The sequence below is a fragment of the Euphorbia lathyris genome, chromosome 5, assembly GCF_963576675.1.
Source record: "Euphorbia lathyris chromosome 5, ddEupLath1.1, whole genome shotgun sequence".
NCBI lineage: Eukaryota > Viridiplantae > Streptophyta > Magnoliopsida > Malpighiales > Euphorbiaceae > Euphorbia > Euphorbia lathyris.
Window position 1 is genome coordinate 43,329,104 of NC_088914.1, and position 18,837 is coordinate 43,347,940.

The 18,837-nt window shown below is 44.5% G+C and overlaps 1 non-coding gene across 1 annotated transcript; it reads left to right on the forward strand.

The window, feature by feature from the left end:
* The first annotated feature begins 17,503 nt into the window (after positions 1–17,503).
* On the forward strand, positions 17,504–17,610 carry LOC136231652 (small nucleolar RNA R71). The gene has a single exon (XR_010690021.1). It is a non-coding gene; the product is annotated as a small nucleolar RNA R71 (small nucleolar RNA).
* The last annotated feature ends 1,227 nt before the right edge of the window (positions 17,611–18,837 follow it).

The window sequence follows — 18,837 nt, forward strand, 5'->3', positions numbered from 1 at the left end:
TAAAAAGGAAGGCAATGCTGTGCCGAGCAGGAGATAAATCGCCCCAAGGCGATGACCCTCCCGTTAAGTCTATGAACGCCCTGTAGATTGTGTGGTGCCTTCATTTTTAAGATTGCCTCGATTTTTATGGGATTTGGCTTAATACCCTTTTCCGAAACCACACAGCCAAGGAACTTGCCACTGCGAATTCCGAAGAAGCATTTCTCCGGGTTGAGTTTGAGGTTGTAATCCCGAAAAATTTTAAACACCTCTGCCAAGTCACGCAGGTGATCGCTTTCATTGGTGCTCAGGACGACCATGTCGTCGATGTATACTTGTACCGTCTTGCCGATGAGGTGAGAAAACATCCTGTCTATCAGCCGCTAATATGTGGCTCCTGCGTTCTTCAGGCCGAAAGGCATTACGTTGTAGCAATATGTTCCTTCATGCGTTATGAAGGAGGTTTTCTCGGCATCGGCTGGGTCCAGGGGTATTTGCTGAAAACCGGCTATGGCATCAAACTGGGATAGGATTTTGCGTCCTGCTGTTTGATCGAGAAGTTGATCTATGTTAGACAGCGGGTAAGAATCTTTGGGAAATGCTTTATTAACGTCGGTAAAGTCTACACACATGCGGTACTTTCCACTGGCTTTCTTTACAAGTACAACATTAGAAAGCCAATCCGGATAGTGAACCTCGCGAATAAATTTAACAGCCAAAAGCTTCTCGATCCTGCCTTGACCGCTGCCTGTTTGTCCCTTGCTTGTACCCGCTTCTTCTATTTTAGAGGCTCGACAGAAGGATCGATATTCAACTTGTGAGTTGCCTGCTCGGGTGAAATGCCCGTGATATCTTTGGTGCACCAAGCGAACACGTCTTAGTGTTTGGTGAGAACGACCTTTATTTCATCGGCCAGCTGAGGCTGTAGCTTAGTCCCGATCTTCAGTGTCTTGCTCTCCCCAACCAGGCAGACTTCGACCGGCTCAATCGGCGTGGGATTGTACCCCCTCATATCCATCAGACCATCCTCAAGATAGAGTGTCATCCGAGGTTGAGTTTCCTCCCATTGCAGTTTCTTGGCCAAGATGCGGTCTCCCTGGATGGTGATCTTGCTGCTTTGATGCGCTAGGGTCAGGCATAGGTCAGAGATGTCAATCACAGCTTTGAGGCTAGCCAGCAGGGGTCTTCCGATGATAGCGTTGTAGGCTAAGGGGATGTCCACCACTACCCATTCGGCGGTGCTTTCTGTCTCTTCACCACCTTCACCGAGGATCGTAGGGAGAGAGATGATCCCTTTAACGGGGAATTCTATCTCCGACAAACCTACCAAGGGAAAGGTTCTCGCGCGGAGAGCAGTGTGGGTATTTTTCATAGCGCGCAGCGTTGTCCAGGTCAGCAAATTTACCGAGCTCCCCGTGTCAACTAGCACCCGGTGCACCTTAAAGCTGGCGATGTTGGCAGTCACCACGAGGGCCTCCGAGTGGCTGGTTCGGAGTGGTGGCTGTAGTGTCCGGGTCTGATCGGCTGTTTTTCTCTTCCGGGAGGTCTCCGGACGGGGGCAGAGCACCAGTGCTCCCTCTCTTATGACATGAATTTCCCCGTGGAACTTTGGCCTCTTTGGTTCCCCCGCTCGGCCAGCATCGCACTGCTTCGGGCTTTGCTCTCTTTGCCTAATGGGTCTTGGCGGGGCACCTTGCTGTGTGATCCGTTCGACTTCCTTCTACAATTGATAACAGTTCTCCGTGGAATGTCCGAAAGATTTTGAAGTTTCTGGTTTTTGCAATACTTTCCTCATGGGTATACTTGTTCGAACTATTACAGTATGAGCCTGGAAGTAGGGCCTAAGGCGGATTGCTGTGGTGACAACGGCCAGCGCCATTTTATCAAGTTTGGAATATCTGGTTTCAGCATCCTTTAATACTTTGCTCACGTAATAACTTGGATATTGCTGGCCATCCTCTTCCCTTATCATGACCGTGCAAACAGCCTTATCTATAACCGAGACATACATGTAAAGATTCTCACCTTTCAAGGGTCGACTCATCAAGGGGGGGCTTCTGCCAGAAACCGTTTGATTCCCTCAAAGGCCTTTTCGCAATCCTCGTTCCATTCAAATGCCTTTTGCTTCTTGATCACTTCATAGAAGGGTTGACATCTATGGGCTGAACAAGAGATAAACCTGCCCAAGGCCACGATCCGCCCGTTAAGACGTTGCACTTCCCTAATATTCTGTGGCGCTTTCATCTCCAGGACTGCCTTGATCTTGTCAGGGTTTGGGCTCACTCCCTTCTGGCTAATCATAAATCCCAAGAACTTTCCATACGTTGCACCAAAGGTATATTTTTCCGGGTTCAGTTTGATGTTGTAACGTCGAAGTACGCCCAGTACCTCCCTTATATCATCTGCATGCTTTTCCACAGTGGTACTCTTGATGATCATATCATCTACATAGACGGAGAAGTTATCACCTTTGCTTTCCCCCGAATATTTTATTCATCATCCATTGATATGTTGCACCCGCGTTCTTGAGTCCAAAGGGCATGACTTTGAAGCAATAGGTGGCTTGGTGAGTCACGAATGAAGTTTTGATTCTATCCGAAGGCTCCATTGGTATCTCGTGATAACTCGACTTCACATCAGTGAAAGAGTACATAGCGTGTCCTGCGGTCCAATCTACTAGGATGTCAATACATGGTAGGGGATAGTTGTCTTTGGGACAAGCTTTGTTGAGATCTGTGAAGTCAATACACATGCGGTATGATCCGCCTGCTTTTTTGACTAGAACCACATTCACCAGCCACTGTGTATAAAGTACCTCTTCGATGGTGTCCGCCCGTTTAAGCTTGGCGATCTCTTCTTCTATCACCTTCTGCCTTTCAGGGCCGTGGTTTCTCTGTTTTTGCACCACCGGTATCGCGTCCTTATCGATGTTGAGTTTGTGAGTGATCACATCTGGACTAATCCCGGGGAGAATCTCATCCTTCCACGCAAAGACATCTTCTGACTCATGGAGAACCTTGGTGATAGCTTCCTTAATTCCTCCTTTTAGCTCTTTAACCATCCGTACCTGCTTTTCATCCGCCATGAGGTACATCTCTGTTTCACCCAAGGCCATTGTGACAAGCTCTTCCTCGTCCTCATCTTTACCCTGTGGGCGAATCATTAACGAGGCTGAATACGTCTCCTGAGCCACTTTTTGGCTTCCTCTGATCATTACACCTCCCTTGGCCGTGGGGATGTAAAGAGTTAAGTGGCGTATGGAGATAAGAGCTGCTGCCTCGGAGATAAAGGGTCGCTCAAGGATTATATTGTAAGCTAACTGGCCATCCAGGATAGAGAATTCCAGATCGCCTTTCCAAAGTTGATCTTCATCTGCTAACTCACAGTCTAATGTTACTTGGCCCTTCGTTTGGATGGTGTGCCCTGTTACTCCCAGGATGTCCACTATGGTGGTTTCCACTTGGATTGGGTCAACCATAAGCTTGGCAAATGCTCCTCTTGTGATGACATTGCACGAACTTCCGGTATCGATCATCACTCTTTTCATTTCCCAGCCTTCCACCATCATAGTAACGACTAGGGCATCCGCATGAGGAGAGATCTCTGGGCCGACATCTGCAAAAGGGCGATTAAGTGATGCCCTGTCTAGAGCAGTGGTTTTTGCCTTTTTCAACATAGGTTGGTACCCAGGTCCGCCAGCTATGACATTGATGGTCCCTTTTGCCTTCTTCTTTTGATCATCTCTGGATCTGTCACCATCTCCCTTCTTGCCATCATTTTGGACGAACCGGTCCAACTTTCCTCTCTCGATAAGCCTTTCTATCTCTCTGGCCAACTCCCAGCATGCGTCTGTGTCATGGACATTTTTCCTGTGGTATTTGCAATAATTTTTGGGATTTTTCCCGGTGTTGGTGTACTCCCCCCCCCCCTTTTGGTTCGGGGTATGAAATGCTCCGCTTGTGCTGGCTGTTCTCAATCCACATTAGCACTTCGCTTTTAGAGGCATTGAGTGGTGTAAAGGACGACATAAATGCCGATTTGTTCTTAGAGCCCCTTCGCCGGTTTCTAGTGGACGAATCCTGGTGCTTGTCCTTCTCTCTATCTCGATGGTGAGATTCGCCTTTGTCTTTCCTAGGCGGAGACAGTGACTCTCGGCGAATGTCATCTACCTCCATAAAGTCCTTGCATCTTTCGATTATTCTGCCATATCTCGGGGCTTCTTTCGAATTAAATCTTCTTGCAGGCTTTTACACGTGGTGTTTTTCACTAGAGCTTCTACTGCCATGGAGACATCCACATCGACAATTCGTATACACAATTTGTTGAAATTGTCTACATATTCTCGGAGGGTTTCATTCGTCTTCTGCTTCAACTCAAAAAGCTTTCGTGATTTGACCGCTGGAGGAATACATCCGGCGAATTTAGCACAAAACTCCCTACTCAATTGATCCCAGCTGTCGATGGATCCGGGAGGTAAAGATTGGAACCAATCATAGGCGGGGCCTCCTAAGGTGGTGATAAACATCTGGCATAAGACCGCCTCACTTGCACGGTTAAGGCTGAGCAACATTCGGTACTTTCTTGCATGGGCCTCCGGGTTGTCCGCACCCATGTAAACGGGTATATTAGGTATTTTAAAATGCCTCTCTGTTTCTTCAGCTTCGATCCATGCTGTGAAGGGCGAATCACGATTAGCGAATGGATTATGTCGGGCGTTCTCTTCATTAATGCGGAGCACCGCAGCTCTAACACGATCATCAAAATTTTCCGGACCCCTAAGGCGTCCTCTTCGTGGCGATCTACTCGGAGAAGATGAAGAGCTGGAGCCGGACGACGGATCTGATGGTGAACGCCCACCTCCACCACCCTGTCCTCCAGGAGGAGCTTGACCGTTATCCCCTCCGTGGTCTCCTAGAGGAGCGCGTCTATCCTCTCCTTGGTTTGGTGGTGGCAGTGGCCTCTCCGGACGCGGCGTCTCTACTGGTCTCTTGCTTTGTCTACGACCAGTAGATGGGGGTGATCTGCCCCTACGGGAAGATCTCTGTCTCGGGGGCGAAGGTGATTTTGACCGCCTACTTTTCCCCTTTCTCTGCTTTTTGTGCCTTCGACCGTCTGGTCCGCCCTCAGGGAGACTCGATTGCGGGCGACTTGGGATACCTGATCCGCCCGGATTTATCCCCTGGCCTGCGGATCCTCTAGGGAGAGTTTGGTTATCCCTTTGACTTCCTCCTGCGCTATCAGGAAATAATTCCCGATTGATTGGCCGTTCACCAAACGGTAATGTGGTGGTCACCAAGGAGTCCGTAGTGTGAACTTGAAGAAATGAAGAGTTATGGGCATTCGATCCTATAGCCGCCTGCGGCCACTGAGATATCGTAGACGTGGGTGTCATACTCCAAAGCGGGGGAATGATCATGAATGACCATAGTCGATTACCCATCTCAGGTCCAAACTCTCTTCCTATTGCTTCCGCACATATGTCGATGAATGCGTCCGGTGGCACACTCCCTTCAGCTTGCATCGTGGGAGCACTTGAATCAGCGCGACCAGCACTGGTTACAGGTTGGCTTGATGGTGTTACCAATGGCGTTTCAACCCCTGAGGTGGGGTTCTGTTCTCCATTCGTCATATCTTTTTAACGTGAACGAAAACCCTTTATTTGATTAAGGATTCCACCTTCACCGCACCAATTGATGACTAGTGGAGAATTTCCGATAGGTTTCCGTCTCTGTGGGGCGTCGTTTGGTTCGACGGGGGGAAGCTCCGATGCCAAAGTCTGTATAGAAGAACAAGAGAACAAACTGAATTGACAAAGGGTAAGTGAATGTGTACCTTGATAGCATGAGATGCAAGCTATATATGTAGTAGTGAAGTGGTAACCATTTGTAACTAGAAAGTCTCCATTAATGCTCCATTAATGGCGGTTACTAGTTTCCTTTAAGTATGCAGGTTAGCTTATTGATAGCTTATTAATGGTCTTTATTGCGGGATCGGCTCAGCTGTTTCAATGGCGGGTTGAATGGTTATGACGATTCGCCTCAGAGGTTCACCCGCTGATCTCTGACGGTGAGGTGTTGATGATCCGCCTGTCGAATCTCTTTGCTTAATACGCTCTGATACTCCGGTATCAGATGATCAACACGTGGCGCTCTAGGCGAATATCTCTTTTGATCCTTGGGATAATATCACAACGGTATCACACCTTAAAGCTGGCGATGTTGGCAGTCACCACGAGGGCCTCCGAGTGGCTGGTTCAGAGTGGTGGCTGTAGTGTCAGGGTCTGATCGGCTGTTTTTCTCTTCCGGTAGGTCTCCGGACGGGGGTAGAGCGCCGGTGCTCCCTCTCTTATGACATGAATTTCCCCGTGGAACTTTGGCCTCTTTGGTTCCTCCGCTCGGCCAGCGTCGCACTGCTTCGGGCTTTGCTCTCTTTGCCTAATGGGTCTTGGCGGGGCACCTTGCTGTGTGATCCGTTCGACTTCCTTCTGCAATTGATAACAGTTCTCCGTGGAGTGTCCGGAAGATTTGTGGTATTTGCAGTTTTCCTTCTTGATGCGGGTCTTCTCTTTGTCCGCCTGCGGGTCAAGTGTGCGTATCGCCGAGCTGGGTTCTGAGTGACATAGTGCACATCCTTTCCTCAGGACCGGTCACCTCTGCGCTCTGAGTTCATCGACTCTACACGCGCGGGGAAAGGTAAAGGGGCCTCCCTACGGGCCCATCCTCCGTCTCGGGCCTCCCCGGTCAGCTTGCCTTTCTCTTCTCTCCGCGAGTCTCCTCTGGCTTTGTCTTTTTCCGATTCCTCGTACCCTGCAAGTCGATCACAGTCGTCGTACCGGACGAAGGTCTGTGCCATGGTCATGAGCTCTTCGAAGGATCGGGGCATCTTTCTGAAGCACTTTTGTTTAAGGGGCTCGCACGAGGTGCCTTTTGCGAGGGCATTGTGGGCCACTTCTAGATTGAGGCCTTTGACCTGAGAGGCCATGTGGTGGAACCTGGAGAGGAAATTTCGCAGCGGCTCGGTCGTCCGTTGTTTGAGCCCATTGAGGTCCGAGCTGATCTTCCTTACCTTTGCTGCTGCGGCGAACCTAGAGAGAAAAAGGTCTTTTAAGAGGTCGAAGGAATCGATTGACTCGAGAGCCAGTCCTCGATACCACTCCTGCGCACTCGCGGAAAGTGTGGTGGGAAAAACCTTGCACATGATGTCCTCGTCCATGGAGTAGAGGTTGATGGTGCTCATAAAAGAGGCCATGTGATCATTCAGGTCTTCGGTTCCCGAGTACTGGGACAAACGCGGGGCTTTCCAATCACGAGGGAACCTCGTTTCAATGATTCTCTGCACCAGTGGAGTTTTGCTGGAGGTGATGCTTCCCCCCATCACTCCCCCGAGCGCCCTCTTGTCCAAAAATCGCTGGATTTTCTGCTCCAGTAGGTCCTCGTCTCCGGTGGTTGCTGGTCCCCCGGATGTCGCACCTCTTGCTCCTAGTGAAGTCGCGGCGGGTTCGTGTTGCCTGTCGGGGAGCGCCTCCAGGGGGGTTGATCTGCCCGCAACCATGCTTGTTTGCTGTGGTGTTGCGGCCTCCTTGAGGTATTGCCAGATTTTAGCGTTCTCCTCCTGCAGGCTTTGTTGCTGCTCCATGACCTTCATCTGAGCCGCAGTGTGAATGGCCTGAGTCATCTGAAAACCTCGTATGGCGCTGAGGAGTTGCGAGGTGTTGTACGCTCCTTCCTCCTCGGGATCCACTTCCTCCATCAGCGGAGCCAGGTTCCTGGGAGAAATTAGGGTGGACAGCGTGGGACGTGCTTCGCTGGTCATGGAACTAGTGGCAGCGACGTTTTGTACTCTGGTCGGAGTGGACTCAGTTGGCGTCTGCATCTTGCTGAACACTTTGAAAATCACTTGTAGTCCACGATCACCGCACCAAATAATTAGGGAATGTCCTACAGTGATTCGGGCTGCCTTCGAGGATCCTCGCGGTTCTTCATCCTCGTCTCTATGCGGGGAGCTGTCCCTGTGAACACTCAGACGATCTAGACAGTTAGACTTTTGAGAAGACTACTAAAGGAAATATTCGAAGAGCTTAGGGGTTACCCGATTTAGTAGTGAGTGTGAGAATGCCCCTTTCTTCCCTCTGTTGGGGGTATTTATAGTGAGCTGAGATGTCTTAATGGACCTTTCTTCTTGGGCCTTGAGATATTCCGAATCAATTTGTAACAAAAATTTGTATAATTTTTAAATTTTTATTGCGTCGTGTCTAGTTTAGTTTAACGTTTTTGGGTTTTATTTATGCTTCTTTTATGTTTTTGCATGTTTAGGACCTAAAACCGTGAACCTCCTTCGAATCTAAACTTCTTTATTTGTCCTTGAGGGCTGAGAACCAAATCTAAGATTGCATGACAACTAGTTTAGGTGTAGGACACAATCCTTGTATCTGTCAAAGCATGAGCTAAAGTTTGCATTTAGACCCTACTTTTGAAGAAATGCTAAAATCATTACTTAGGTAGATAACTTAAGAATTGAAGACATCTGATATTAAACTTGAGTTTGGGGAGAACTAGTAAGCACAAATTTGAAACCCAAGAACTGTGAGTTGAATTTGAGCCCAAGAGCGAACATCAAAAAGCTCTTTTTCTTGACATTTTTGTGTGAATGCTTTGACTTGTGGAAAGATTACAGATTTTGCACCTAATACTGAGTTGAACCTACATGCGATGATTTGAGATGTTAAACGATGAATCAGCCTCATTAGAATTAACCTTTTCTTTACCTTATTTTCTCTTTTTCATCTACTCTAGGAAGCCCCTTTGAGCCTGTATTTTTGTATCTTGTAGTTTTTTTCTTTCATTCTAACCCAATTTTTGCAAACCATCACTTGGTTTGTTACTTAACCCGAGTTTTTGCAAAGCTGGCATTGAGCATTTGTTTTCTTCTAGCGCTTTTATCTTTGTTTATGGCACCATAGTAGCAAGCCAAAAGGCTAAGAAGTGAATGAACATTACTATTGATAGGGGCGTTTCATCCCTATCTTTTAGCGTGATTTACGGTTTAATTTTAGATGAAATAAATAAGTTTAATTGCAAAAATAGAATGTTTTAATAAAATAATGAAATAAAAATAAAATCCGTACTTTCGGTTAATTATCTTTATTTTTTATTAATTTAGAAAATAAAAACGTCAAGCTAACTCGGCTCTCGAGAATTGTATTTCAGGTACGAGTAAGGAGCAAAAATCCACCGACATACGCGGGGCGTATCACTCTTCACGCGGGGCGTGGAACACTTAGTCAGAGATAATTGCTCAATCCGCAGGCACCACGTGGGATTCAACAACTGATACGCGGGACGTACCCCAATCTACGCGGGGCGTAAATGCAATGATAAGGCCCAATCATGAATGTCAGACTGCATGGCCTCCTAAATCAACCATCGACACGCGAGGCGTGTTTTAGGATACGCAGGGCGTAAATGGTGTATTTCGAGCTCTTTAAAGCCAGGAGCTCAAACACACGCGGCGTATATCAATATACACGGGGCGTGGTTGAGACAAAAAAATCCGAATTAGGTCCACATGCAGGAAATTATTGAAGGAATGGGTCATTACGCGGGACGTCTTCTACCCCACGTGAGGCATGTCATGGGAAATCTGCAGAAAATCATGTTCCTCCATGCTTGCACCTTGTGAACTTACAATTTTACCCCTAGCTTGATGTGTATAAATAAGAGTGACTAGAACTCATTTAGATAGCTTTGGACATACAATTCTTGTTATAGATTAAGCTCTTGCTACATAGTTTTAGATTTTATTTTTAGATTTTACATAGCAAAACTCCCTCACCTTGAGAGCTTGTTCGTTGATTCCGGCATTCCGTTCGTTCCATCTCCGTTCACCAAGCTCGAGAGTTCCACCTCCAAGTCCTAAGAGATGGCCTTGAGTCCGGTTAGCTAGTTCCGAGGGTGGATTCTTCCCTTTTCAATTGCTAATTAGCTTGTACTCTTCCTATGTACTAGGCTTGGTTGTATTCCATATTTACATTCTCCATATTTATAATTTATGATTCATAATCTCTTTTTCTATATATGTGTTGATGTTTATTGCTTGTTTTGATATTCGTAATTGATTATTGTGTAGGGGAACGCGATTTTCGACGCCATTCGGGCTATCTTTAGGGATTCATATAGGTGTTGCCTTACCGGAAGTGACGCTCCGAAAACCGTAGGAATTGACAAGCCACGGAACTTACGGGCCCTAATTTCTAATCCCAAGCATTAGACACGCCTTGACTGGGAACCACATAGTCTAAGTACTTCACGGGTCGGTCACACTACACGTAGTCGTCATTGCAAGAGTAAATCATTAATTGTATATATTGGGAGTCATTGTTTATCGTATTTATAACTTATCACCATCAATACCACTTCGTAGAGTTTTTGTTATGTAAATTTGTCTCACCCGTAGTTAGGAGTAGTTTGTAGTTGTTCCCCGAATCAACTCAAAGTATTCACCGCTTAGATAACGTATAAAACCGAGTCGTTTAATACTTGTAGTTATAAATCCCGTGGATTCGATACCCGGTCTTAACCGGATTATTACTTGATACGACGGGGTACACTTTCCTCTAAGTAGTAGCGTCTAGTAGAGATAGAGCATTTAGAAAGATCACATCCATAGTCATAACGAACTTATCATAATATACATTTCATAAGCTCTACCTAGGCGCCGCGCACATCAACTATCCAAAAGAAAAAAAAGAGAAAAGAAAAAGAAAAGAGATGAACAAAAGAAGGAGAACCCTAGCTCCCAGTTCTTAAAATTAGAACGTCTCAGAAAAATATATGTGAATAAAAAGCTCAATCACTTCGCAATTTGCTAAAGCCATTTTTAAACTTTGTTTTTCTAGTGCTAGAACTCCTAACCTTTGTTGTACCGTTAACCCTCTAACCACATTACAACCCCAATTCGAGGTTGTTTTTTATACCATCGGAGTCATATAGCATAGTAGAGGAACTCGGATGAACGTGCAAAATCAACGTAATCCTAAGCAAGAACATAAGCCGAGAGTAAACACTTTAGCCACCAAAATTGTGTGAATTGAGTGAACTACCTATGGTGAGGTGTTTTACTTAGCTATCCCCTTAAGCTCGTTTACTTGAACATGTGTCCTTTCTCTTAAACATATGACCTGTGATAATTGAAATGCGGCTTTTGGATATCGTGTCTCTACTTTGTAATTCCGAATGCATGTAATTACAGATGCTCGAAATTGTGTCAAGCACCTAGTCAAACCAGGAGGTTTTCTAGCTTGCTTGTGATTGCGGGTTTAGTTTTTTAGTTTACTTGGGGACAAGTAAAGTTTTAAGTGCGAGGAGGTTTGATAGGGGTCAAAAACCCCTATCTTTGGGTACGGTTTTAGGACGGTTTTTAGCGTTATTTCATGAATAAGTGAGCAATTCTCGCATTTATATGCTTTTGTGTGAGTTAGTTAGAAATTGGATATGTTCTATTTACTTTTCGTTGTTTAGGCTCGTTTTTTGGATATTTTAGGCAAATATGGCCAAATTGGCATGTACGTTAAATTTCCATTATCTTTTATAGCTAATTGATCCGCCAAAAGTCGCACCAAACGGAGTGTTTACTCAAAATAAGCGATTGGCGGGTCAATTTAGCCTCGGAACTAATGTTATTTGGAGTTTTCGTGCACGTGCAGGCTAAAACAAGAACGAGTTCGAATGAAAGTTGCGTTTTGGGACATCCAGCAGTCGCGCAAGGCGTTCTGGGCAATCCCGCTCGTCGAAATGGCCTTTTTGGGGCCGGATCAGCGAGCTGGCTCGCCCAGCTCGGCGAGCTACCCTGCGAGAATCAGTCAAAAGACTGATTCCTGATCCCACGAAGTCAGGATTGACCCCACGGCTTCCCACTTACAAAAGGATACGAATTATGTCAGAAAGAGGGCCCGAACCGCGTCTATAAATAGGAATTTCCAATTGTAAAATAAATATCTTTCATTCTTGTAATTACTTTAGCCTTCACCCTTGAAGAATCCTCTCCACCTCCTCCATCTCCTTCAACCTCCATTGAAGCACCTTCGAAGCTCCGTCCACCAAGGATTATTCAAGGTCCGTCCTTAAGACCTAGGAAGCCGGCTGCAGGGTAGACAGGTTCCCCTTTCAGGGATTTTCTTATCACCTTTCATCTAATTATGTTTGTACCCTTTGATACAGTCTATGAATCTTAGGCTAATTGTATCCCGTGACAATGTTCTTCATCTTTAATAATATTTTAGCTCTTATTTTGTTCTATGATTTATCTATTTAATCTTTGTCTTACGCTTTATTCAATTGGTTTAACTCATTCAAAAGCCCCAAAATCTAGTTGGCACATATTGTGAGCTGAATCTGACCTAGTCAGAGCCTAGGAGATTGACGACCTCTTAGTTGATTAAGCCCAAATTGCTGAGCCTTAGACCTAGTTTCGACCTTACAATGGAATCACGCACTAGGGACTTCAGGAGGGTAAGTAGGGTTAATCGCCTTGAATACAAGTGACTTAGATTAGGTTTTTAATCTATTGACCTAATAATCTATCTTCATTATTATCGTTCATACCATGTTCCTTCGGATAATTGCATTAGTGAAAGATCACCTAGGAGTAGTTTAACTTAAATAGGAGTAGAATAACTTAGTTCGAATTAGTATAACTTAGCTAGGAGTAGATTAACTTAATCAAAACAACTCAAAACCCACACAGCCTAGATAACACCTGAGACCAAGTAGCTCAATACTTGCAGGAATAAATCATGTGGATTCGATACCTGGACTTTCCAGATTTTATTACTTGATAACGACGGGGTACACTTATCCCTTAGTGAGCCTCGCGGTACCGTACGCCGTGAGGGGCGTCAACAGGCTATGTCTCGAAGAGACGAGGGCCTGTCTCGATGAGACAGGTAGTGTCTCAGCGAGACAGCGCTGAAATTGGCAGCTCCTCTTTGGAAAGTAACTGTTTCGATCCCTAGACTTCCGAAATTCGCTCCAATAGGCCCTGAATTGTCCTGAAATGCTTCAAAAGGCACGGGCCTAGTTCGGAAATGCTCAAATAGCCCTGGAAACACCTAAAAATACCGAAAAGACTATAAATAACTGAAATTACTAGTTTTAATTAAAAGATAACAAAATGATACTGAAATTAAAAGGAAATAAAGCAAAAACGAACTAAAAGGATCCTGAAAACCCTATACAAATGGGACCTATCAGCCTCCCCACACTTGAATCTTGCTTGTCCTCAAGCAAGAAAGAACCAAAAGCAGCGAAAAATCAACAAATAGCTCACGTACACGGACAAGGATCCATTGCACTTTTATTATCATACGGTTTCAGACTACTCAAGTTGCAATTAAAAACAAAGTGAACCTCAAAATAATCTCCAAAACTGATCAAGTAATTTTACCAACCAACGCTTTGCAAAAACGAAAGGCGAGGACTAAGATTGCTAGCTCACAGGTGGTCGCTCTTGCACTCAAGTGTTTAGGTAAAATATACATACGGTAAACGCTCTATAGTTCATTGCACAAAATGGTCACGTTGGGATTGCATCATCCATCCGGTCGAAATTACGCATCATAACTAAACAAGATTATAGGTCTTTACAGGGTTGTAACAGGGCTAAAGGTTCGGGGGTAGGAAAAAGGGAATTTAGGCAAAAAGTTAATGACTCAACTAGCTAGAATTTTGGCAAATTGGCACTTTTCCACTATGTGCGAGATAAAAGCTCAAGGTTGTTTTTATTTTCCAGTTTGGGAAGCAACTAAAGAATATCTTTTATGCTTTCCTCTACAATTTATTCGGTTCCCTTTTTTTTCATAGAGGGGACAAAGAGTCAATGTCGTTGGGTTACTTTTTCTGTATAGGATTACAACCTTTCTATTGTAGCTAACGGAAATTTTAAGGGTGTGTGCCCAAGGATTTTCGAAATTGAGTCAAATAACTAGGGTGAGAAAGGGTATTTAGGAAGGCTAAGGGCTTGTAACTAGGTTGATCAAAGAAAAGGGGTAAATAAGGCTCAAAGGGGCTTATCTAGTGGAATTGGTAAGGGATTTTGGCTAATCAAAGAAAAGGCTAAGTTCACAAGGGGTTATACCTAGATTGCCTAATCATTTCAAGTTCAATTATAACACAACATTCAACTAGTATTGGATGCAATTCCTATCAGCATAATGACGATAACTGTATCCCACACCTAAGAGATCAATTGTTCCTAAAAATGAGTCTAAAATATTGACCTTTAGGCTCTAACTCACAATTTAAGGATTATTTGTAACAATCCTAGCCTCACCTAACGAATCGTTCCATGTCAATCTTAGTTAAATGACACTCTTTGGAGACTCAAATGTTGTTCACAAGTTTTTGCATGCATCAATTTCAACTGAGCTTTCAGACTTTTAGGGCACAATTTCAACTTTAATGTCAGGATTACTAGATGCATCAAAATCAACTGCCTAGGATTCTTTTTATTCCAAAACACTAAAAGAAAATACAAGAAAAAACACAAAACTCAGAAATCCTAAAGGCTAACAAGGAAAACAAAAAGTAGGAAAAATCCTAAGAAAAACATGCATATTTGTACATGTACATAATGCCCTATCATATTGTCTCCTCCCCCACACTAAATCATGCATGTAATTCCAACAGATGCATATTTATAAGAGTGAACCATAAGTGAAAGAAAAGAGATAGGATAGGAAAACTCCCTCAAGGGGCGTCTATGTAACGCAGTGTCTCCACTGCGCCCAAGTTATCTTCATAAATTTTCAGACGTTGCCCGTTGACCTTGAAAGGGGCATTATGGCCATCCGTGATCTCAACTACGCCGGAAGAGAATAACTGGGTGACCTCGAAAGGTCCATACCACCTCGACTTCAGCTTACTGGGGAATAATCGCTGCCTGGAGTTGTACAATAAAACCTTATCCCCTACATCAAAATGGCGTTTGGTTATTCTCTTGTCATGCCATCTTTTCGTCTTCTCCTTGTAGATTCATGAATTCTCATAGGCACCAAGCCTGAACTCTTCCAAGGCATCCAGCTGCAATAACCGTTTCTCACCTGCAGCTCTTGTATCAAAATTTAGAAAACGGGTAGCCCAGTAGGCTCTATGTGCGATTCTACAGGAAGATGGCATGCCTTACCGTAAACTAGCCTGAATGGGGACATGCCAATTGGCGTTTTAAACGCGGTCCTGTATGCCCACAAGGCATCATCTAATTTGAGAGACCAATTATTTATAGAGGAATTAACAGTTTTTTCAAGAATAGCTTTGATCTCTGTTGGACACTTCAACTTGACCACTGGTCTGGGGATGATACGGGGTAGCCACTTTATGGGTGACCCCATATTTATGCAGGACCTGTTTAAAAGCCTGGTTACAAAAATGAGACCCGCTATCGCTAATAATGGTGCGAGGGGTGCCAAACCGGGTGAAGATATTCTTTTGCAAGAATCGGATGACAGTTCGTGCATCATTACTAGGCAAGGCAACAGCCTCCACCCATTTAGAAACGTAGTCCACGACTACAAGGATGTACTCGTTATTAAACGATTTCGGGAAGGGTCCCATGAAGTCTATCCCCAAACATCAAAGATTTCACAGACTAGAATTGGTTTCATAGGCATGGCATGTCTCTGTGAAATGTTACCAGTTCTCTGACATTTATCACAATTTTTAACAAAATTAAAAGCGTCATGGAAGATGGTGGGCCAATAGAGCCCACTCTGGAGTACCTTAGCTATAGTTCTGTCTGCGCCATGATGGCCACCTACCTCTTTGGAGTGACAGAATGCAAGGACAGAAGCTATCTCTTCTTTAGGAATGCACCGGTGGATGATGTTGTCGCCACAGACTTTGAATAGGTAGGGGTCGTCCTAAAAGTACTGCTTCGCGTCGTGCAGGAATTTTCTCCTCTGCTGGTAGGAGAACTCTAGAGGGATCAGCTTTCCTACAAGGAAATTAGCAAAATCAGCGAACCAAGGGACATGTCTTATTGACAATAAGTGTTCGTCTGGGAATGTCTCTTGGATGTCTGCATTTGTTTCAGCATCCACCTCCTCTTGTTCTAATCTGGAGAGATGATCAGCAACCACATTCTCGACTCCTTTCTTATCTCGTATCTCCAGATCAAATTCCTGCAGCAACAGGATCCACCTAAGGAGTCTAGGTTTGACATCCTGTTTAGAAAACAAATACCTCAGTGCAGCATGGTCAGTGTAAACAATAACTTTTGAAAGCACCAAATATGAACGAAACTTGTCAAGTGCGAAAATCACAGCCAATAACTCCTTTTCTGTGGTAGTATAATTTAATTGAGCATCATTAAGGGTTTTACTAGCATATGAAATTGGTTGGCAAATTTTATCCACATTTTGACCTAAGCATGCACCTACAGCTGTGTCACTGGCATCACACATGAGCTCGAATGGTAAATCCCAATTGGGACTAACCATTATGGGAGCTTTAATCAATTTATCTTTTAAAGTGTTAAAAGATTCAAGACATTCAGGTGTGAAAACAAAATTGGCATCCTTCAGTAGCAATTGGGTCATAGGCCTGGCAATTTTACAGTCTCATGATCTCCTAATTTTCTCTTTTTAGAGATCAATTCTTTCAAAAAAATTCCATACACAGGCATATTCTCAAGAAGTTCAAGAAACGGAAGGTTAATCTCTATTTTCTTAAACACATTCAACATCTTGGAATAATCCTTGTCTAACTTAGCTCTCCTGGAAGTAGGATAAGGCAAGGTCACCTGTGTTGGTGGTACATCAGTGTCAGTTATCGAAGCTGGATGAGAAACACTTACTTGTGGAGCAGACGGGGTAGACGAGATATTACCAGGAATGGGGTCTGAGGACTCATCTCGTTGAGGCACAAAATCTGGTCCACTTACCTGTGTTCCGCTCCTAAGCGTGATTGCTCGTGCTTCCTCTTCTACCAATTCACTGACCTGTGTTTGAAGTCTTTGGCAGAAAGCTTCATTGTGTGCCAACCTACCTTCTATGGCACTCAGGATCTCTATCAGAACATCTATACTTCTCTCCAATTCAGTCTCAGAACCTGAACCTCGGTATCTGTCCTGCAGCCAATGCGTGCTATTTGACCCATACTGTTTCCGATAATGGATCTGTTCAAGTACCATTGGGCACTCCACGCTCTTGTGCCCTCCGCTGCAAACCTCACAGCTTGCTACTGGTTCTGGTGATTTCAGGTGACTTCCCAGCAGATCCACTTTTTCTGTAAGTGCTGCTATCTGAGGATTTGATTCTGAAGATGTTCTAGGGAACTCCTCGGCTGTTGTACCTCTTCTCGGAGCTGGCTTCTCAACTTGCCAATATGCACTCCGTTCAGCTAATTCTTTCACCAGATTGTTAGCCTGAACTGCAGTCTTGTTGAATAGATTTCCTCCCGTTGCTGCATCAAGAAAGGCACGGCTGACAGGAGATATTCCTGAATAGAACATGTCAACAAGCTGGTACCGCTGGTAACCATTGTGGGGGCACCGTCTTAACAACCTTTGGAACCTCTCCCAGGCTAGATGCAGGTTCTCACTGTCGGACTGCCTAAACAAAGTGATTTCACTTCTGAATTGTGCAGTCTTTGATGGAGGGAAGTACTTTGCTAGGAACGCTGATACTGTAGTGTCCCAGTCAGTGAGAGAGCCTGGCTCGACGGATTGTAGCCATTCTGCAGCTTCTTCTTTCAAAGAAAATTTGAACAGCTTCTGGAAGATTTGTTCAGATGTGACGTCTTCGCACTTGAAGGTGCTGCAATATTCCACGAATTTGTCAAGATGTGAGTTAGGATCTTCGTAGTAATCCCCACCGAACTGTCTCGAGTTCTGAATCATCTGAATCATTGCTGGTCTGATTTCAAATGACGTTGCTGTTATTGCTGGGTCGAGGATGCCAGAGGTGCTTGTAGGCCGCTTTGCCTTCAATAACTCCATGACTGAAAGATCTTCGGCCATTGTGTCCTCCTTTTATGTCCTGCAAGAACAGTTTCAGCTTAAGAGTCAAGATGCAATGACGAGTGATCCGTAGATCCTCGGTCCTAGGAATTCCAAACAATTATATAAACCTCCCACTAAGAGTAAACTAGTTATAAACAAAAATAGTCCCTGACAACCGCGTCAAAAACTTGGTGCTCGCAAAGTATATAGCAATAAATAGGACAAGTGTATCCTATCGCAACAAGTAGTATAGTGCTTAAGCACAAGATCGAACCACAGAGACTATTTGTCGCAACTAATTGGTCTTAGGAAGGAAACGTAATCGTTTGGAAGGTTGAATATGTTGTGGAGTGATTAAAGAGATAAATTTCTAAAACAAAAGATGAAAGCGGTTGAAAGGTAGGATTCGAATTAATTGATGAAATAATCTAAGATGGGGATGCTCTTAATTGGATTCCATGTATGACTAACTGGGATTCGGGTGTATATCCTAATGATAATTGACGGCAATCACCTAATTAACCACATGGATATGGTTAATCACATGTAGTCTATTCGCATTCAATCGGTTGACGGCTTGATTAGGCATATAACCTAGGGCATACCAAGCATTAGGGTCTGTGGTGATTGAGGCTAAAGCCATAGCGCAGCCATTAATCCGCACTCCTAGTGGTCTCTAGCGAGGTTAGATCATGCTAGTTCCGATTAGACAGTTCCTTGGCCAGGTAACTCCCTATCTGCGATCCTAAATTCATCAGATTCAAGGCATTATTAGGTTCATTAATTTCAAGCTAGTTGGTCGTCATCGAGTCTCATTCTAGCAATGATCCTATTTCTGATAAACATAGGACATTAAGCATGCACAAT